Source organism: Gossypium arboreum, chromosome 2 (assembly GCF_025698485.1).
Source record: "Gossypium arboreum isolate Shixiya-1 chromosome 2, ASM2569848v2, whole genome shotgun sequence".
Lineage (NCBI taxonomy): Eukaryota > Viridiplantae > Streptophyta > Magnoliopsida > Malvales > Malvaceae > Gossypium > Gossypium arboreum.
Genome location: NC_069071.1, coordinates 41,195,833 through 41,219,162, shown reverse-complemented (window position 1 = coordinate 41,219,162; position 23,330 = coordinate 41,195,833). Strand labels below are relative to the sequence as shown.

At 39.8% G+C, this 23,330-nt stretch overlaps 1 non-coding gene across 1 annotated transcript; it reads right to left on the bottom strand.

Annotated features, from left to right (window-relative positions):
* Nucleotides 1-667: 667 nt before the first annotated feature.
* LOC128289518 (small nucleolar RNA R71) lies at nucleotides 668-774 on the bottom strand. The gene has a single exon (XR_008279164.1). It is a non-coding gene; the product is annotated as a small nucleolar RNA R71 (small nucleolar RNA).
* Between the last annotated feature and the right edge of the window lie 22,556 nt (nucleotides 775-23,330).

The window sequence follows — 23,330 nt, the reverse complement described above, 5'->3', positions numbered from 1 at the left end:
ACCATTGCCGGGGACTGTTTTAAAAGGTCATTATTTTTTAATTTGTTAGTTTTGCATTTTAGTTGATTTTTTTGTTCAAATTTTAACTTAATTAATTTTTTTGTGATTATTTTAGGTGTTTATGAGTATTGACCGAATTATTGATTTACTCCCTGTAGACAATGAGATTGAACGAACTTTTCAACAGTGAAGAAGACAAGCAAGTCAAAGAAGGACAGAAGAGATGAACTTCAAAAATCCGAATCAAGGAAGCGGAGTAGACCCTGCTCAAAATCCTATCCTTTTTGCTGATGATAGGAATAGAGCTTTAAGGCAGTATGTAGTGCTAGTGTTTAATGATCCTAATCCAGGTATTAGGAGACCTGAAATCGAGGAACAACAATTGGAGCTGAAGCTAGTCATGTTCCAGGTGCTTCAGACAGTGGGCTAATTTAGTGGAATGCCTACCGAAGATCCTCACCTACACTTAAGACTGTTTATGGAGGTGAGCGATTCTTTCAAGTTAGTCGAAGTACCTAAAGATGCATTACAATTGAAGCTGTTCCTGTATTCGTTAAGGGACAAAGCTCGAGCCTAGTTTAACTTATTGCCACCAAATTCAATTTCCACATGGCAAGAGTTAGCAAAAAGATTTCTCATAAAGTATTTTCCGCCTAGCAAGAATGCTAAGTTGAGGAATGTGATCACTGCCTTCCAAAAAAGGGATGATGAGTCCTTGTATAAGGTATGAGAAAGGTACAAAGAATTATTATGGAAGTGCCCTTATCATGGAATCCCACATTGCATCCAACTTGAGACGTTTTATAATGGTCTCAATGCTCACACGAGGATGGTAGTGGACGCCTCTGCTAACGGTGCTCTCCTTTCTATGTCTTATAATGAGGCTTATGAAATCATCGAGAGGATTGTTAGTAACAATTATCAATGGCCAACTAATCGAGTAGCTCCAAGAAGACGAGTTATGGAATACATAAAGTAGATGCTCTTACTTCACTCGCATATCAGGTATCACCAATATCATCAATGTTAAAAAATCTTACTACTAATAGGTCTAATAGTTTTGCAGCACAGCCACCAAATCAATTTGAAAATATAGCCTGTGTCTATTGTGGGGAAGGACATTTGTTTGAAGAATGTCCATCGAACCTAGAATCCGTATATTACATGGGTAACCAGAACCAAAATCGAGGAAGGCAAGGATTGTAATCCAATTTCTATAGCCCATCATGGTGAACCAGCCAAATTTTTCCTAAAGTAACCAAGGGGCTGAAACCATTAACACTTACGCCCAACCTAGATTGACCCAACCACCTAGTTTTCCCCAACAAGTTTAGAAACCAACCCAAGCTGAACCATCCAATGGCTTAGAAAATTTGTTAAAGAAATACATGACGAAGAATGATACCTTAATTCAAAGCCAAGAAGCTACATTTAAAAATTTGGAAAACCAAATGGGCCAGCTTGCTACTGAACTCAAGAACCAACCACAAGGTGCTTTAGCTAGTGATACAGAGAATCCGAGGAATCGAGGGAAGGAGCATTGTAAAGAATTGACATTGAGGAGAGGAAAGACTTTAGAGCCGAATTCTGTCGAAGTTGAGAAAGAGCCAGCTGATGCTCATGACTCAGAGGAAGTTCAACCGAGTGTTGAAATTCCAATTTCACAAGAACTAGAAACAACAAAATCTGAAAAGGTAACTTCAGAACCAACTAATTTTGATCAACTAAGAACTCTGTTAGATGCAGAATTACCACAGAAGACAAATCAACCAATTTTAGAAAAGAAACCTGTAACAGTCGATTTTGACCCTAGTCGAAACGGTGGCTTCCGTACTACGAATCTGAGTCAAAAAAATATTGAAAAATTATTTTTTGTGTTTAATATGTGTGAATTTGTGTGTGTGAAATTTTCGTGATTTAATTTAGTCGTTTAGGTGCCCGATTAAAAAAATAGGACTAAATCGCGTAAAATGTAAAAGCGGCTAGTTAATTGTGTAAGTGCTTATTTGAATTTGTCTTTATAATATGAAGCATTTAAGATGCAATTTAACCATAATATATGGTGATGGACGGTTGTGGACAACCATTATAAGGATTATATATTAAATTATAAAGGTTATTTAAATAAAATGATTAAAATGTTATTTAATATGTATTAATAAAACATCAAATAAAACCAAGTATTCATATATTCTTTGCATGACCGAAATTGAAGAAAAGAAAAATAAAATAAATGGTTTAAGGGTTTGGCACTTTAAAAGCTTGATTAAGGTATGTGTTTAGCTCGATTTTTGATAATTTCTATGTTTTTTTTATTGTTGCTTCGAGTACTACAAAACCCATGCTTGAAATTTTTATTTTGATGAATATTTTGAGTTATGCCATTGATGAGAGCTTGTGATTTTTGTTGTTTGATGATGAAATATGAAAGATATGTTTTAGATTAACATGTTTTGTATTGGAGTTTTTGATGATTTTGTGTAATTAGGACTAAATTGCAAAAATAATAATTTGACGGACTAAAATGTGAAATATATGAAATATATGGATTTTTTTAGAGTTGGTAAAATTCGGTCCAACATGGGTATGCTGAAATTTTGTGTTTTTTGTGCAATAGGGACTAAATTGTAAAAAGTGTAAATGTTAGGGGTAAAATGGTAATTTGCCCATTTATGTGTTTTTGGACTAAATTGAATAAAATAATATTGAATTAGTTTATTTTGAGAACATTTAGATAAAGAACTGAAGAAATCTAATTTGGATCAGAGGAAAACTAAAATCGTCGATTAATCGTCCCGTTCCGATTACCGTTGTCCGAGGTAAGTTTATAAGCAAATAAACATAGTTATTTTTTTTAAAAATAAAAATAAGTTACATGTGCTGAATTGATATATTGGAGAATGTATAAATGATAGCCAAACATGTGTACACTAGGGAATTATGTTTACGATTCTATTCGACCAAGATTCGACGTTTGAAAAGCCCCATACGAACCTTAGGAATAGTTAGGATACATGTAACACCCCAAACCCGGCCCAGACGTTATTGCCAGATCTGACGTGTCACATGGACTTACGACTTAGTATGCATTCGTTGGTTTAAGTGATTGGGGTGGTCTTCGTAAAAACAACGGTTGAATGAAAAGCCGGTTTATCAATCTTTAGGCTATCCATTTGTTGTGCTTGTTGAGTCTTGGAAAACGTTCATTAATTTTGAAAACCCGCGCAGCCTAACACTAGCAGTTTCAACATAGTATAAATATAATCAGAAAATAAAACCATAGCGGAAAAAGAAATTTAAATAGCGGCCTTATTACAACTTAAAACCCAAAATTAAATCAGAATATAAAATAATAACAATAAACTAACATAGAAAAACCAACTTTGCAGATGATGTGGCCACTCCAAATCCCTCACAGCTCCAAGCCCACTATGGTTGGGGATTTCCTGCAGAGATGAAAATAAAGGGTGAGTTCGATAAACTCAGTGTGTAACATAACCCAACCATAGCCCAAAACAGATCAAACCTTGGCCTAGTACAGAAATCAGAATGAAACCCATAGGCCCATAGCAGATACAGAACAAATATATCATGAATGCAGAAATCCCAACCCAGATCCATCCATAACACCCCCGTACCAGCCTTACACCATGTAGGGAGACTACTCGACCCACCCAACTGCTACACACCACAGAAATTACAGCGAAGTTGCCAGATATTGTGATGAAGTCACCAGATACAGATATTGTGGCTAGGCCACCAGAACAGATATATATATGTGGCGAAGCCACCAGATTGCAGCGAGGCTGTCAGATATTGTGACGAAGTCACCAGAGCAGATATATGGCCACCAGATTGAAGCGAGGCTACTAGAACGCTTCCTCCATCAATATAAACCCATGTCCCATGCAACAGAAATAATATGTCATGGCATACGTATACAGAAACAGAACATCATCCTTTTCAAAAAAAAAATAACCCTAGGGGTAAAATCGTAATTTTGCATGCATAAGGGTATTTCAGTAATTATTACCTATTGCTAAGGTTTCATGCTCATTCTAACGTTTACCAAGTAATCAGAAGTACTTACCTCGTCTTTTTACCAAAGTGGGCCCGTGGCCCATTGGCCCGTTTTTGGCCCATTAAGCCCAAAAATACCGTTGTGCATGAAAATGCACACTCTGCACTCTAATCATCCAAATGCACCATACTCATTAACAACTGTTTCACGAGCGCTTGCACACTCGCGAGTTCACAAAATACCAATGTTTCGGTATTTCGACTTTTACCGATTCAGTCTAAGGGAGGGTGTCGTTTACACACCTGGTTGATGAAGATTGATGACGATATCTCCCACGCGATAATCCTACAATCGATCACCAACGCATTAGACTTATGAATTAACGATAACTAACATAAATCCACGTCAACTAACCCAATCATCACACAAGTTAGTCATTTACGCACGAGGGGCAAAATAGTCATTTAACACCCTAAGGGCAAAATGGTAATTTTACCTCACAGGGGTATCTCGGTAATTCTAACCTTACAGGGGTATTTCGGTAATTCTACCTTACAGGGGTATTTCGATAATTGTACAACTTATCCACTTGGGCCTACGGACCCATTGGGACCACATGGCCCATTTTAGCCCATCGCGGCCCGAAATAGCCATCCTACTGCTAGAGTAATGAGGAATACACACCTGTTAGGAGACTACAGTTAATCCGCGTTCCAAACACTATTAGCTGACGCTCAACCCAAACGAACACGTCATAAAGCGAAAGGGATCAGCCAAGAAGGGTATGCCTACTCTGCTCATGGTTTGCTCTATTTGAAGCCAGCTCTCCATCTACTCTTATGTTAGCTTCCCGATGTAAGATCCCTCCATCACCAGAGTTTAAAACCAACACCAACCCTTGCCATCCCAACATAGCAAAATAATCAACCTTTACGCGCCAAGGGATTCGAACCAAAGTCCTCTCACATGCCAACTCACGCCACCACCACTAGGCCATCAACTCATTTGTGTCATAAATCCAACACATTAAACTTTAAAGCGCACCTACTTGCTTCCAGATTTATTGAAAAGAAAAACTAAAATATATTGCAAGAGCCAAGACTTGAACCTTGGACCCCTTGCTTCCTCTATGGCGTCACTTCCTTGTCCCCTAAGTGGTGCCACCTTGCCACTACACCACACTCCTTTTTGTGCCATCTTTTACCCTTTTACTCTTAAAAGCCCAAACGCCAATTGCATCACTTGTTCATAAAATTAAAATTCCGAAGACTACCACGGATTTAACTTAAGTTTGGGCCTTTGGAAGGCCCACTAACCTACTAAAATATATATATTAACCAACTAGAACACACACAAATTTTAAAAATCACAGAAACACAGAAAACCCGAAAATTTGGGCGTTACAACTCTACCCTCCTTAAAGAAATTCCATCCTCGAAATTTTACCTGTATCAAACAATGAGGATATTCTTGACGCATCGCCACTTCTGGCTCCCAAGTAGCTTCCTCTCTGCCATAATTATACCACAGCACCTTTGCTAGCGGAACTGATTTCCTCCTTAAAATCTTAACATCTCGATCCAAAATCTGCACAAGCTTTTCGTCAAAAGTCAAGTCTGTTTGGACCTCGATCTCTACAACCGGCATAACATGAGTAGGGTCAGAACGATACCGCCTTAACATGGAGACGTGAAAGACATCATGAATCCTATCCAACTCTAGAGGTAGCTCTAACTGATAAGCCACTAGACCCACTCGCTTAAGAATCCGATAATGCCCAATGAACCGCGGACTTAACTTGCCTTTCCTCCCAAACCTTAATACTTTCTTCCAAGGTGAAACCTTTAAGAAGACCATATCACCCACAGAGTACTCAATTTCCTTGTGCTTCAAATCTGCATATGACTTCTGTCTATCAGATGCTTCCTTCAACCGATCTCTAATCAACTTGACCTTATCCTCAGTATCTGCCACCAACTCAGGTCCAAGAACCTGTCGTTCACCCAACTCGGTCCAACAACTAGGTGTACGACATCTTCGCGCATACAGTGCCTCATAAGGAGCCATTTGAATACTTGCCTGATAACTATTGTTGTATGTAAACTTTGCCAACGGTAAGTAATTCTCCCAACTGCCTCGAAAGTCAATAACGCATCCCCTCAACATGTCTTCCAGAATCTGAACAACCCTTTCCGACTGACCATCAGTCTGAGGATGAAAGGCTGTACAAAAGTTCAACCACGTACCCAATGCCTACTGCAACTTTTGCCAAAACCGAGAATTGAATCTAGTATCTCGATCAGAAATAATCGACATTGGCACTCCATGAAGTCGCACTATTTCTGCCACATACAATTTGGCTAACTTCTGAAGTGAATAATCAGTGCGGATAGGTATGAAATGAGCAGATTTGGTCAACCTATCCACAATTACCCAAATCGAGTCCTTCTTCGACGGTGTCAAGGGTAACCCACTCACAAAATCCATGGTTACCCTCTCCCACTTCCAAAGTGGTACTTTCACTGGCTGCAAAAGTCCAGAAGGTAATTGATGTTCACTTTCACTTGCGACAAGTCAAACATTTTCCCACAACCACGCTACCTCTCGCTTCAATCTAGGCCACCAATACAACTCCTTTAAGTCGCGATACATTTTACTCCCTCCAGGATGCATAGCACACAGACCTCCATGAGCTTCTTTTAGAATTGCTTGCCTCAAGTCAGAGTCCTTCGAAATACAAACTCTAACTCGGTAACACAGAACTCCCTCACTGTTCAGTCCAAACTCCGAAGTATCCCCATTCTTAACCTATCGGAATCAAGAAACCAAGGACTCATCCCTCGACTATTTTTCCTTAATCTCATCCACCTAGGTCGGCCTAACTTGCAGTTCTACTAACAGACTACCGTTGTCATATAGACTCAAATGAGCAAACATGGCTCTCAGATCAGATATAGTTCTATGACTTAGGGCATCAGCCACCACATTAGCTTTGCCTGGGTGATACTCAAACGCACAGTTATAATCCTTAAGCAACTCTATCCATCTCTGCTGCCTAAGGTTCAGCTCCTTTTGAGTCAGAAAGTACTTAAGATTCTTATTATCTGTGTATATAATACACCTTCATGTGGTTAACTTCATGTGGTTTAAGCTGTCGCGATGCATAAGCAACCACTTTACCCTTTTGCATCAGCACACAGCCCAACCCTACATGTGATGCATCACTGCATATAGTAAAATCTTTTTCAGACTCCGGCTGAATCAGTACAGGTGCCTCGGTCAGAACTTTCTTCAGCTTTACAAAAGATTCCTGTTGTTTCTCAATCCAAACAAACGGTACTCCCTTCCTTATAAGCTTTGTCAAAGGCGCTGCCATCACAGAAAATCCTTCCACAAACCTTCCATAGTACCCAGCTAAACCCAGAAAACTTCAAATTTCCAACACTGACATCGGTGGCTTCCATTCCAGAATCGCTTCAATCTTTCGAGGGGCAGAGACAACATGCCCCAAGAAGGTTACCTCTCTCAACCAGAACTCACACTTACTGAATTTTGCATAAAGCTCCTTCTTCCTCAGCACTTGCAGCACAATACGAAGATGCTCATCATGTTTCTCCTCAGTTTCAGAATAAACTAGAATATCATCGATAAAGACGACTACGAATCGATCCAAGTATGGCTGGAACACTCGATTCATCAAATCCATAAATGCCACAGGTGCGTTCGTCAACCCAAATGGCATAACCAAGAACTCATAGTGACCATACCGAGTTTTGAATGCTATCTTGTGAACATCCACCTCCTTAACCCTCAACTGATGATACCCAGATTGTAACACCCCGTACCCGAGTCCATTACCGAAGTAGAACACAAGGTGCACACAGACTTAACTTAATTATTTTCACAGTCCAAAAAAAAAAAAAAATTTCCAGACAAGCTGGTTACTGCGTCACTGTCGCCTTAAAAATCATATCTTGAGTTTCAAAGCTCGAAAATCAGTTTCGTAATTTTTCCCTAAAACTAGACTCATATGTCCATCTACATATTTTTTTTCTAGAATTTTTGGTTGGGCCAATTAGTACAGTTTATTAGTTAAAGTCTCCCCTATCCCAGGGTTTGACTACACTGACCTTCATGCATTACGAATTGGATATCTCCCTGTATAAGGCTTCAATACTGATGACGTTTGTTTATATAGAAACTAGACTCAAATAGGAATCTATACATATATGGCATGACTCCTAATTATCTCTGGTTAATATATAGTGAATTTCCAAAGTCGGAACAGGGATTCCAGAAACCATTCTGGCCCTGTTTCACGAAAACCTAAACATCTCTTAATATACAACTCATATGACAGTTTCGTTTCTTCCATATGAAAGTAGATTCATCAAGGTTCATTTCAATAATTTATTCACTATTTAATTCCATTCTTTCTATTTTTAGTGATTTTTCATATTCACGTCACTGCAGCTGACAGCATCTGCCTTTGAGGTAGACTTTACCTATTTCATAGTTTCCATGATTCCATTAGTCCTTTTTGCATACATAGCACAAAGCATGATCATGATTAACCATTCCAATGGCTAATCGTTTCCAAACACTTTCATACCTCTTAATGATCAACATACAAAACGATTATAGTACTATGCTAAAAACGTGTATAAGCCATTTTCGCATGGCTATCCAAATTTACACAAAATTCATGGGTACATGACCAACAACAAAAGGGTAGTCCTATACATGCCATTTCAAAGCTCAACCAAAATTGTACCAAAAGGGGGCTTTGATAGTGTGGGAGACTTCGACTTCCAAAAATCCAGTCCGATGGTGACGAGCCAAAATCAATAAAACAGAGAACAAAGAAACGGAGTAAGCAATTTATGCTTAGTAAGTTTTGAGCAAGGGATTCCAGCACAACAAAAGCATAGCATTCATATAGCTAAACGGATAATTTCATATGCACACATTCTCAATATCATACTTACTTCACATTACCAACCCTTATGTTCATACACAAAAGATCAACTTAGCCAAAGGCCGGTAGCTCGTTTATCAACTGAGCGAATACTTATTTGTAAGGGCTCAATATCCACACACAAAGAGCATAATTTCGATTTGCTTAAAACATGATCTAATCCAATCATAATTTAAGCTCTATTACTCAAGAACTTACCTCAGATGTTGTCGAACGATTTCGATGGCTATTCGACCACTTTTTCCTTCCCTTTATCGGATTTGGATCCCCTTTGCTCTTGAGCTTAATTAAATAAATAAATCGATTTAATCATTTGAGCATCGAAAAGAGGAACACAAGGCACTTAGCCCACAGTTATACATTAGACATTAAAGTCACATACATGTGAATCATGCACCAAACTCAACACATTAGTTAGTACTCTCCTTAGCCGAATTTTCTAGGTCGAGATAAAGCCTTCAACATGCTTACTTATGGCCGAACAACACATCAACCTATGTACTCAATCATGTGGCCGATTATGCATGTTGATGTTGAGGCCAATTACATGTTTAATACCACACATGAACGGCATACATTTTACTAACTAATGCATTACATATTGTAGTTCAATACACATCTATCATTTACTTCATAATCGAAACATCATCATAAGTAAATATATACCTTGAGATAGTATATATGTCATACCAATACATCATGTGCGAACATATATACATATAGGTGCAAGGGCCGAATCTCAAGTTGATTATAACCAAATATAAACATATATCCAAAACACAAATCTTACCTACCATGCAATAAGCATAAATCATTCTTATGGATATACCATGGCCGAATATCATTCCCATGACATAGCAAAGATTTGAACCATGGGCTAATTAGAACTCAAGCTAGCAACTAAAAACATGCATGAATCTCATGGCACAACCTCAACATACCTTAATCTAGATACAAGTATGGCCAAACCTCCTCCTAATCCTCTTCCAAACCAAGCATGAAGCAAAAACCCCTCCCTTCTTCCTTAGAATTTTCAGCTCAAAGAAAGGAAAAAGGATGAACCAAATTTTCTTTTCTTTTTTCTTCAACTCACGGCAATGGGGGTAACACTCACACATTCCCTTTTTTTTTTCTTTTCCATTTCTTTATTACCCATAACCATTAATTTATTTTTTTCCTCCCATGATGCACCAACATAACATGTCTATGACATGTTTTGCCCATAATCCTTGTCATGGCGGCCACTAGCTATTAGGGGAAATTTGACATGCAAGTCCTCCTTTTGATTACATGCACTATTAGGTCCTTATAGATTAGCCTATCACATTTCAAAAGTGTCACACAAGTCCTAATAACTGAATTCACATGCAATCGACTAAATCGAAGCTTGAAATTTTCACACATTCATAAATGCATATTCTAGACAATAAATATTACGTTCAAACATTTCGGTGACTCGGTTTAGCGGTCCCAAAACCACTTCCCGACTAGGGTCCATTTTGGGCTGTCACAACTCTCCCCCACTTAAGAAATTTTCATCCCTGAAAATCTTACCGGTAAATAGGTTTGGGTAACGCTCTTTCATAGAGTTCTCGGGTTCCCAAGCAGCTTCTTCCATCCCGTGTTTGAGCCATAACACTTTTACTAACGGAACCCTTTTGTTTTGCAACTCCTTCACTTCACGAGCTAGGATACGAATCGGTTCTTCTTCATAACTCATATCGGCTTGAATTTTGACCTCTGATGGACTAATTATGTGCGATGGATCAGATCTATAGCGTCGAAGCATCGAAACATGAAAGACGTCGTGAATCTTCTCAAGTTCAGGAGGCAAAATCAATCGATATGCAACTGAACCGACTCATTCGGATACTTCATATGGCCCGATAAACCTCGGACTCAATTTGCCTTTACGGCCAAATCTGAGTATCTTTTTCCAAGGCGAAACTTTAAGAAACACTTTATCTCCCACCTGATACTCAATGTCTTTTCATTTCAAATCCGCGTACGATTTCTGACGATCTGCGGCTGTCTTTAGACTTTCACGGATTACATTTACTTTCTGTTTAGCATCTTTAATCAAGTCCACTCCGAAAATTTTACTTTCACTGAGTTCGGTCCAAAACAATGGCGTACGGCATTTTCGACCGTACAAAGCCTCGTAAGGTGCCATCTTAATACTTGACTGAAAACTATTGTTGTGGCGAATTCAACCAAAGGTAAATACCGTTCCCATGAACCACGAACTCGAGGATGCAACATCTCAACATATCCTCAAGTATCTCGAATTATCCGCTCGGATTGACCATCGGTTTGTGGATGAAAAGCGGTGCTAAAATGCAGCTTGGTACCCAAAGCTTCTTGCAATTTCTTCCAAAATCGCGAGGTGAATCTCGGATCTCTATCCGACACAATGCAAATCGGTACCCGTGTAATCTCACAACTGAGAAGCGTACAATTCAGCTAGTTTATCCAATGAAAATCCGTGCGCGACGGGATAAAGTGAGCCGACTTAGTCGGTCTATCAACAACAACCCAAATCGCATCCTTCTTACTTGCGGACAATGGCGGTCCGGACACAAAGTCCATTGTGACTCGATCCCATTTCTACTCGGTATCTTGATCGGTGAAGTAATCCCGAGGGCACTTGATGTTCCGCTTTCACTTGTTGACATATTAAACATCTCAAACAAAGTCGGAGATGTCTCGTTTCATACCATGCCACCAAAACCGACGTTTCAAATCGTTGTACATCTTCGTACTCCGGGTGAATTGACATTCGGCTACAATGGGCTTCGTTCAGAATCATCAAAATGAGTTCAATTCCTGGAACACACAAACGACTTCAACCTCAAACAATCATCATCATCAATTTGAAACTCCGATTCCTTGTTCGAACACACTCACCCGTTTTGCAACCAATTCATCATCGACTTTCTAAGCTTCACGAATTTGATGAATCAATAATGGTTTGGCTTTTAATTCACTATTAACACATTGTCGGGTAGAAACGCACAAGTGTACATTCATCGCTATAAGCGAACGGTGATTTCGGCTTAAGGCATCCGCAACCACATTAGCCTTTCCGGGTGATAATCAATGACCAGCTCATAATCTTTCAACAACTCAAGCCAACGCCTTTGTCGTAGATTCAAGTCTCTTTGAGTCATCAAATATTTGAGACTTTTGTGATCCGAAAATACATGGCACTTCTCACCAAATAAGTAATATCGCCATATTTTCAAAGGCGAATACGATGGCGACTAATTCGAGATCATGGGTCGGATAATTCTTCTCATGTGGCTTTAATTGTCTCGGCGCATAGGCCACAACTCGACCTTCTTGCATCAATCGCAACCTAACCCAAGTAGGGAGGCGTCACTATAGATGACAAACTCTTTGCACGATTTGGTGCACTAAAATTGAGCTTCCGTCAAATAAGTTTTCAGTTGATCAAAACTTTTCGACATTTTCCGTCCATTCAAACTTAACATCTTTTGAAGTAGCTTCGTCATGGGTGTGGCTATCATCGAGAAACCTTTACAAACGTAGGTAATAACCAAGCAAGTCCCAAAAAGCTCCGAACCTCGAAATATTTCTGAGGCTTCCAGTTAAGTATGGCTGAAATTTTTCTCGGTCGACTCGAATACCCGATCGCGATACCACATGACCCAAGAAGCTAACCTCTTTTAACCGAACTCACACTTCGAACTTAGCATATAATTGCTTATCCCGTAAAATTTGCAATACTAATCTCAGGTGTTCAGCATGATCGGTTTCATCTCTTGAATAGACCAAGATGTCATCAATAAACACAACTACAAACCGATCCAAATACGGTCTAAAGATCCGATTCATCAAATCCATAAATACCGTAGGGGCATTAGTGAGCCCAAACGGCATCACTAAAAATTCGTAATGACCGTACCTCGTTCTGAAAGCAGTTTTGGGTACATCCGAATCTCGAATTCGCAACTGGTAGTAACCTGATCTCAAATCTATCTTTGAAAACACTGAGGCTCCCTTTAGTTGATCAAAAAAATCATCAATACGCGATAACGGATATTTATTCTTTATCGTCACTTTGTTCAGTTGACGATAGTCAATGCACAACCTCATGGTTCCGTCCTTCTTTTTCACAAACAATACTGGTGCACCCCAAGGTGAGAAACTTGGTCGAGCGAAACCTCTATCCGTCAATTCTTGCAACTGAGCTTTCAACTCTTTTAACTCGGTTGGTGCTATACGATACTGAGCTATCGAAATCGGTGCGATCCAGTACAAGCTCAATACCAAACTCCATCTCCGAGCAGTGGCAAACCCAGTAATTCTTGGAAAAATATCCGGTATTCACAAACCACCGCAGATTCGGTTTTATTTCTAACTCCTTATCATCAAGTACATACGCAAGGTATGCTTCACACCCCTTTCTTACATATTTCTGGGCCAACATTGATGATATTACAGCTGGCAACCCATTCAGGTCTGTAGACTCAACTCAGATTATCTCGTTATTTGTGCACCTCAGATCAATAGTCTTGCTTTTGCAATTCACAACCGCATCATGCACGGTCAACCAATCTAAACCAAGGATAACATCAAATTCGTTGAACGGCAAAAGCATCAAGTCCGCCGGAAAGCAAGAACCTCGAATTACTAGGGGGCATTTCTTACACACTTTGTCAACAAGCACATAACGACCCAAGGGATTTGACACCCGAATTACGAACTCAGTAGACTCAATAGGTAAAGTCTTACTGGATGCTAAGGTTTCACATATATAAGAATGAGTAGAACCAGGGTCAATCAAAGCAATCACATTAGTATCAAAGAGAGTGAAAGTACCCGTAATAACATCTGGCGAGGAAGCATCCTCGCGTGCGCGTATTGCATAAGCCCTAGCAGGAGCGCGAGCCTCAGATCTGGTCGTAGCATCTCTAGATCCTCTCTGACTACCACTAGCATTGCCCATATTTCTAGATGGTCTACCCCGAGCAGTGGTAGCGCCCGGTTTCCCACTCTGATTTACATTCTATTCAAGCAACCTCGGGCAATCTTTAATAAAGTGGTCAACTGATCCGCACTTGTAACAGGAGTGGTCATAGAATCTACAACTTTCAGAATGCCATTTGCTACAATGCTGACACTCCGTTCTGTCTCGACGTTCATTCCCAACACTGGCGATCGAAGTGCCTCGTGTACCCACAGGGGGTCGATCACGATCTCGTCTAAAAAGGCCCGAAGTGCTTCTAGACCGGCCCACATCATCACGAAATTTCTTCGATGCCTGTTGAAGAGACTTTCCCGAGGATCTTTTACGAAACTCTCCAGTTCCCACATCAACTTTTTGTTTTTCTTTTCTAAGCTCTTCGGCTTTACAAGCTCGCTCGACAAGTACTACGAACTCTCGTATTTCAAGAATGCCAACGAACATTTTATATCTTCATTCAGCCCATCCTCGAGCGTTTACACATGATAGCCTCGGACGAAATACATTCGGCGTATCTACTAAGTCTAACAAATTTTCGCTCAGAATCGATGGCGACATAGAACCTTGCTTAAGCTCAAGAAATTCCTTCCGTTTTTGATCAACAAATCTCGATGATATACTTTTTCCAAACTCGGTTTGGAAAAACTCCCAAGTTACTTGCTCTCGGGCACAACAAGTCGAGTACTCCACCAATAGTAGGCGAAATCGCGTAGCAAGGAGATAGTACACTTTAGGCATTCATCGGTGTACAAGATAGCTCATCGAGTGCGGATAGTGTTGTCCAACCAAAATTCAGCTTGCTCGGCATCGTCGCTATCCGTAGCTTTAAATTCAGTAGCCCCATGTTTTCGGATTTTGTCAATCGGGGCTTATTCGACCTTATTTGGTCGATTCTGCGGCATTGTAGGTGCGGGGTTATGTTTGTTGGGAATGGAGGTTGTGGAACGACCATATTAGTTCGAATGTATTGGTTGAACCAATCATTCATCACGCTATAGAAAGCTTGTCTAGCTTCATCATTTGGATTACTAGCATTAGGTTGAGAGTCCGCGCGCCGTCCCTTGTCTTGGAGCAAAGCGCTACACTCTCAAGATCATCACTACCGCTTCGGTCGGGATCGGGATCCATTACTATAAATAAACACATTTCAATTGTCGAAATCACCACACTATCAAATAATCACATAAAATGGCATGTATAGCTAGACCCAACCGCATTACGGTAGTCCTAGAATCGACTAAACCGTAGCTCTGATACCAATAAAATTGTAACACCCCGTATCCGAGTCCGTTACCGGAGTCGAGCACAAGGTGCACACAGACTTAATTATTTTCACAGTCCAAAAAAAAAAAAATTTCCAGACAAGTTGGTTACTGCGTCACTGTCGCCTTAAAAATCATATCTTGATTTTCAAAGCTCAAAAATCAGTTTCGTAATTTTTCCCTGAAACTAGACTAATATGTCCATCTACATATTTTTTTCTAGAATTTTTGGTCGGGCCAATTAGTACAGTTTATTAGTTAAAGTCTCCCCTATCCCAGGGTTCGACTACACTGACCTTCATGCATTACGAATTGAATATCTCCCTGTACACGGCTTCAATACTGATGCCGTTTGTTTCTATAGAAACTAGACTCAAATAGGAATCTATACATACATGGCATGACTCCTAATTATCTATGGTTAATATATAGTGAATTTCCAAAGTCGGAACAGGGATTCCAGAAACCGTTCTGGCCCTGTTTCACGAAAACCTAAACATCTCTTAATATACAACTCATATGACCGTTTCGTTTCTTCCATATGAAAGTAGATTCATCAAGGTTCATTTACATAATTTATTCACTATTTAATTCCATTCCTTCTATTTTTAGTGATTTTTCATATTCACGTCACTGCAGCTGACAGCATCTGCCTTTGAGGTAGACTTTACCTATTTCATAGTTTCCATGATTCCATTAGTCCTTTTTGCATACATAGCACAAAGCATGATCATGATTAACCATTCCAATGGCTAATCATTTCCAAACACTTCCATACCTCTTAATGATCAACATACAAAACGATTATAGTACTATGCTAAAAGCGTGTATAAGCCATTTTCGCATGGCTATCCAAATTTACACAAAATTCATGGGTACATGACCAACAACAAAAGGGTAGTCCTATACATGCCATTTCAAAGCTCAACCAAAATTGTACCAAAAGGGGGCTTTGATAGTGTGGGAGACTTCGACTTCCAAAAATCCCGAGTCCGATAATGACGAGCCAAAATCTATAAAATAGAGAACAAAGAAACGGAGTAAGCAATTTATGCTTAGTAAGTTTTGAGCAAGGATTCAGCACAACAAAAGCATAGCATTCATATAGCTAAACGGATAATTTCATATGCACACATTCTCAATATCATACTTACTTCACATTACCAACCCTTATGTTCATACACAAAAGATCAACTTAGCCAAAGGCCGGTAGCTCGTTTATCAACTGAGCGAATACTTATTTGTAAGGGCTCAATATCCACACACAAAGAGCATGATTTCGATTTGCTTAAAACATGATCTAATCCAATCATAATTTAAGCTCTATTACTCAAGAACTTACCTCGGATGTTGTCGAACGATTTCGATGGCTATTCGACCACTTTTTCCTTCCCTTTATCGGATTTGGATCCCCTTTGCTCTTGAGCTTAATTAAATAAATAAATCGATTTAATCATTTGAGCATCGAAAAGAGGAACACAAGGCACTTAGCCCACAGTTATACATTAGACATTAAAGTCACATACATGTGAAATCATGCACCAAACTCAACACATTAGTTAGTACTCTCCTTAGCCGAATTTTCTAGGTCGAGATAAAGCCTTCAACATGCTTACTTATGGCCGAACAACACATCAACCTATGTACTCAATCATGTGGCCGATTATGCATGTTGATGTTGAGGCCAATTACATGTTTAATACCACACATGAACGGCATACATTTTACTAACTAATGCATTACATATTGTAGTTCAATACACATCTATCATTTACTTCATAACCGAAACATCATCATAAGTAAATATATACCTTGAGATAGTATATATGTCATACCAATACATCATGTGTGAACATATATACATATAGGTGCAAGGGCCGAATCTCAAGTTGATTATAACCAAATATAAACATATATCCAAAACACAAATCTTACCTACCATGCAATAAGCATAAATCATTCTTATGGATATACCATGGCCGAATATCATTCCCATGACATAGCAAAGATTTGAACCATGGGCTAATTAGATCTCAAGCTAACAACTAAAAACATGCATGAATCTCATGGCACAACCTCAACATACCTTAATCTAGATACAAGTATGGCCAAACCTCCTCCTAATCCTCTTCCAAACCAAGCATGAAGCAAAACTCCTCCTTCTTCCTTAGAATTTTCAGCTCAAAGAAAGGAAAAGGATGAACAAAATTTTCTTTTCTTTTTCTTCAACTCACGGCAATGGGGTAACACTCACACATTCCCTTTTTTTTTTTTTTCCATTTCTTTATTACCCATAACCATTAATTTATTTTTTCCTCCCATGATGCACCAACATAACATGTCTATGACATGTTTTGCCCATAATCCTTGTCATGGCCGGCCACTAGCTATTAGGGGGAAATTTGACATGCAAGTCCTCCCTTTTGATTACATGCACTATTAGGTCCTTATAGATTAGCCTATCACATTTCAAAAGTGTCACACAAGTCCTAATAACTGAATTCACATGCAATCGACTAAATCGAAGCTTGAAATTTTCACACATTCATAAATGCATATTCTAAACAATAAATATTACGTTCAAACATTTCGGTGACTCGGTTTAGCGGTCCCGAAACCACTTCTCGACTAGGGTCAATTTTGGGCTGTCATACAGATAGAAGGTCAATCTTGGAAAATACTGAAGCTCCTCTAAGTTGGTCGAATAAATCATCGATTCTCGACAGTGGGTACTTGTTACTTGTTCTTAATCGTCAGTTTGTTCAACTGCCGATAATCGATGCACATCCGCATTGACCCATCTTTCTTCTTTACGAACAAAATTGGTGCTCCCTGCGGAGACACACTTGGTCTAATGAAGCCTCTATCCAATAACTCCTGAATTTGGGCTTTCAGCTCCACCAACTCCTTTAGTGCAATCCTATAAGGTGCAATGGACACCGGTGCCATTCCAAGCAACAAGTCAATTCCAAACTCAACCTTTCAGTTTGGAGAAAACCTAGAAGCTCCTCTAGAAAAGCATCTTGAAAATCCTTGACGGTTCTAATTTTATCCACGGTCGGATCCTCAGTTTTCGATTGGCTTACAAATGCTAAATAAGCCTCATATCCCTTTCGAATCCACTTCTCGGCTCTTAATGCCGACACCACATTAGACAGATAATCCCTACGATCGCCTATCACCAAAACCTCCTCATCCTTTGTGGTATTTAACATTATTCACTTAGCAGCACAATCCAAAGTAGCCCTATGCTTAACAAGCCAATCCATTCCCAAAATGAGATCGAATTCTCTGAAACCTAGCTCCATCAGATCTCCAGAGAAAACTTTTCCTTGAGTTTCTATAGGCACATCTCTATATAGTTTATCTACCCTAACCGAGTACACAAAGGACTTAGTACAGATACCCCACTCATGGTCTCCTCAGAGCGCACACCCAGCGACCCAGATATAGCACATGCAACATATGAATGGGTAGATCCAACATCTATCAATGCAGTGTATGGCATACTAGAAATCAGAAACGTACCAGTTATGATGTCAGGTGCATCACCCTCCTCTCGGCGATAAGCTGCAAACACCAACGCCGGTTGACGACCCTCAGCAAATCCAGCAACCTTGCCAGGCGCTCCTCTTCCTCGACTGTTTCCATTACCACCACTACCTTGCCCACGTCCTCTCAGAAACTGTGGTCCACCCCTCACTGGTTGAGCGACCCCCTGCTCTAAAACTTGAACCTGAATTGGTTCCTAGGGACAATCCTTAACCCTATGCTTCATAGATCCGCATCGGAAACAAGCACCAGAATGTTTCCGACACTCACCCATATGCATCTTCCCAAAATTCCTACAACCCTGCGGTCTAACAGAATTCATCGGTACTGCTCGAACTGGCACCATTACCCTTGCTCTCTTAACATTCCTGTTCATACCACCTGAAAGTCCTGAATCGCTCCTAAAACGGTTCTGATCTTTTTCACGATTCTGTCTTTCTGTATGCTTCACTTCCTCAGCTATCTTAGCTTTCTCCACTAACGCAGCGAAGTTACACTCCCTCTACTGAGCAATCAGCACCCTAAGTTCACCATCCTCGATGCATACGCTACGCTCATACTCTGTAGTGACAATCCCAGAAGCATACCGGCTCAGTCTCAGAAACTCAGACTCATACTCAGCCACTGACTTAGTCCCTTGGACCAGGTTCAGAAATTCTTTCCGACGAGCGTCCACATAACTAGCCCCAACATACTTTCCTTTGAAGGTTGTCTTAAGCAGCTCCCAAGTCACACTGTTAGCAGGAGTTCCATCTCTCATCGTGAGCCACCACTGATAAGCCTCATCCTTGAGTAACGATATGGCTCCCTTCAGCTTCTGCTCCACAGAGCAGTCCAGATCATCCATAATCCGCTCTGTGGCTTTTAACTAATACTCAGCCACATTCGGAGCTACACCAGATACGCCCCTAAATATCTTTGCTCCATTGGCCCGGAGCCGCTCAGAAATAGACCCCCGAATTCTGTTTCCCGTACTTGCCCCAACAACCGTTTCCAAAACTCAGAGCATTGCCTGGGATAGAGCATCATCCCCGGTACCTCGATCATGAGACTCTAACTCCGTTTCTAGTGGTACCGGTGCATCTGCTACCGGTACATGTCTTGAAGACGAAGATTCAGCCTGAGCATTACCTCGGCCACGTCCACGGCCTCTTCCACGAGCTGCTCGTGTACTCATTTCGTATTATCTGGTTAAGAATTTTATGATTCAGTTTAATATTTCAGTGTTTATTATAGATGTCTTATGAATAACAGTAATTTAGAGTTTGAGTTTGTTTCCTTTTGCGATAGCCTAGCTATAGTCTCAGTCTACTTATCAGAGTTTCTATAGTTGCAGTGTTACCCTAACTAAAGTACCATGATAAGGTTTTGTACAAGCATATAATGATATTTGAAACAATCAGAAAGGCTCGTAAAAGTTACGAGACTTGGGCGGAGATTCGGTGTGCCACCTTCTAAAAAAAACCTAATTTTAGAAAACCAATTTTAATCTTTAAAATCATCTATTTGTAAAGAGAAAATATTGGAAACATTCTCGAAAATAATTTATAATCAAGTTCCAAAAAAAATGATTTTTCGAAAACCTTTATTCAGTGTTTCTTTACAAACTCCCGTTTTTAGACCAGTTCTACAGCCGAGTTGTTGCAACTTGGCTCTGATACCATTAAATGTAACACTCCAAACCTGGCCCAGACGTTCTTTCCAGATCTGACGTGTCACATGGACTTATGACTTAGTATGCATTCGTTGGTTTAAGTGATTGGGGTGGTCTTTGTAAAAACAGCGGTTGAATGAAAAGTCGGTTTATCAATCTTTAGGCTATCCATTTGTTGTGCTTGTTGAGTCTTGGAAAACATCATTAATTTTGAAAACCCGCGCCGCCTAACACTAGCAGTTTCGACATAGTATAAATATAATCAGAAAATAAAACCATAGCGGAAAAAGAAATTTAAATAGCGGCCTTATTACAACTTAAAACCCAAAATTAAATCGAATATAAAATAATAAAAATAAACTAACTTAGAAAACCAAATTTGCAGATGATGTGGCTACTCAAATCCTCACGCTCCAAGCCCACTATGGTTGGGGATTTCTGCAGAGATGAAAATAAAGGGTGAGTTCGATAAACTCGATGTGTAACATAACCCAACCATAGCCCAAAACAAATCAAACCTCGAGTCGACTTATCCGGGCCTTGGCCTAGTATGTAAATCGAATGAAACCCATAGGCCCATAGCGATCTGAACAAATATATCATGAATGCGTAAATCCCAACCAGATCCATCCATAACACCCCGCATCACGGCTTTACACCATGTAGGAGACTACTCGACCCACCCAACCGCTACACACCATAGAAATTGCAGCGAAGCTGCCAGATATTGTGACGAAGTCACCAGATACAGATATTGTGGCTAGGCCACCAAAATAGATATATATATATATATATATATATATGTGTCGAAGCCACCAGATTGCAGCGAGGCTGCCAGATATTGTGACGAAGTCACCAGAGCAGATATATGTGGCGAGGCCACCAGATTGCAGCGAGGCTGCCAGAACGCTTCCTCCATCAATATAAACCCATGTCCCATGCAGCAGAAATAATATGTCATGGCATACGTATACAGAAACAGAACATCATGCTTTTCAGAAAAAAAAACCTAGGGGTAAAATTGTAATTTTGCATGCATAAGGGTATTTCAGTAATTATTACCTATTGCTAAGGTTTCATGCTCATTCTAACATTTACCAAGTAATCAGAAGTACTTACCTCGTCTTTTTACCAAAGTGGGCCCGTTTTCGGCCCATTAAGCCCAAAAATACTGTTGTGCATGAAAATGCACACTCTGCACTCTAATCATCCAAATGCACCATACTCATTAACAACTGTCTCACAAGTTCTCGCACGTCGCGAGTTCACAAAATACCAACATTTCGGTATTTTGGCTTTTACCGATTCAGTCTAAGGGAGGGTGTCGTTTACACACCTGGTTGATGACGATTGATGACGATATCTCGCACGCGATAATCCTACAATCGATCACCAACACATTAGACTTACGAATTAACGATAACTAACATAAATCCACATCAACTAACCCAATCATCACACAAGTTAGTCATTTACGCACGATGGGCAAAATAGTCATTTAACACCCTAGGGGCAAAATGGTAATTTTACCTTACAAGGGTATCTCAGTAATTCTACCCTATAGGGGTATTTCGGTATTCTATAACTTATCCACTTAGGCCTACGAACCCATTGGGACCACATGGCCCATTTCAGCCCATCGCGGTCCGCAATAGCCGTCCTACTACTAGAGTAATGAGGAATACATACCTGTTAAGAGACTGCAGTTAATCCGCGCTCCAAACACTCTTAGCTGACGCCCAACCCAAATGAACATGTCACAAAGCGAAAGGGATCAGCCAAGAAGGGTATGCCTACTCTCCTCATGGTTTGCTCTATTTAAAGCCAGCTCTCCATCTACTCTTATGTTAGCTTCCCGATGTGGGATCCTTCCATCACCAAAGTTTAAAACCAACACCAACTCTTGTCGTCCCAACATAGCAACATAATCAACCTTTGCGTGCCAAGGGATTCGAACCAAAGTCCTCTCACATGCCAACTCACGCCACCACCACTAGGCCATCAACTCATTTATGTCATAAATCTAACACATTAAACTTTAAAGCGCACCTACTTACTTCTAGATTTATTGAAAAGAAAAACCAAAATATATTGCAAGAGCCAAACTTGAACCTTGGACCCCTTGCTTCCTCTATGGCGTCACTTCCTTGTCCCCTAAGTGGCACCACCTTGCCACTACACCACACTTCTTTTGTGTCATCTTTTACCCCTTTACTCTTAAAAGCCCAAATGCCAATTGCATTACCTATTCATAAAACTAAAATTCTAAAGACTACCACGGATTTAGCTTAAGTTTGGGCCTTCCAAAGGCCACTAACCTACTAAAATATATATATTAACCAACCAAAACACACACAAATTTTAAAAATCACAGAAACACAGAAAACCCAAAAATTGGGGGCGTTACAATACATATGTCATGACATAGGATTTTTGATAAGTGTTCTCTTGTAAGACCACGTCTGGAACGTTGGCATCAATATGTGATTTTGAGTAAGACCATGTCTAGGACATCGGTATCATAATTGTGATTCGTGTAAGTCCCTGTATGGGACAGTGGCGTCGACATGCGATTACATGTAAGACCACGTCTGGGACATTGGCATTGTACGATATGTGTTATAATCTGAGTATCCTTTTTAATTCTGAATGGTTCAACGGGTAAGGATAAGTTACGAATGAATGTGGAAACAAGTTAAAGTGAACATGTATGTGACAATTTATTACCTTTTCGGAAATAAGGTAAGTTGATTGTTTGATATGTGACACAAGTTATAAATAACGTTAATGGTAGTGATTGTGTATGTGAAAACATATATGTGGATTAATGTATAAGTATGTGATATTAATGTTTGATTTTTGAGCTTATATTC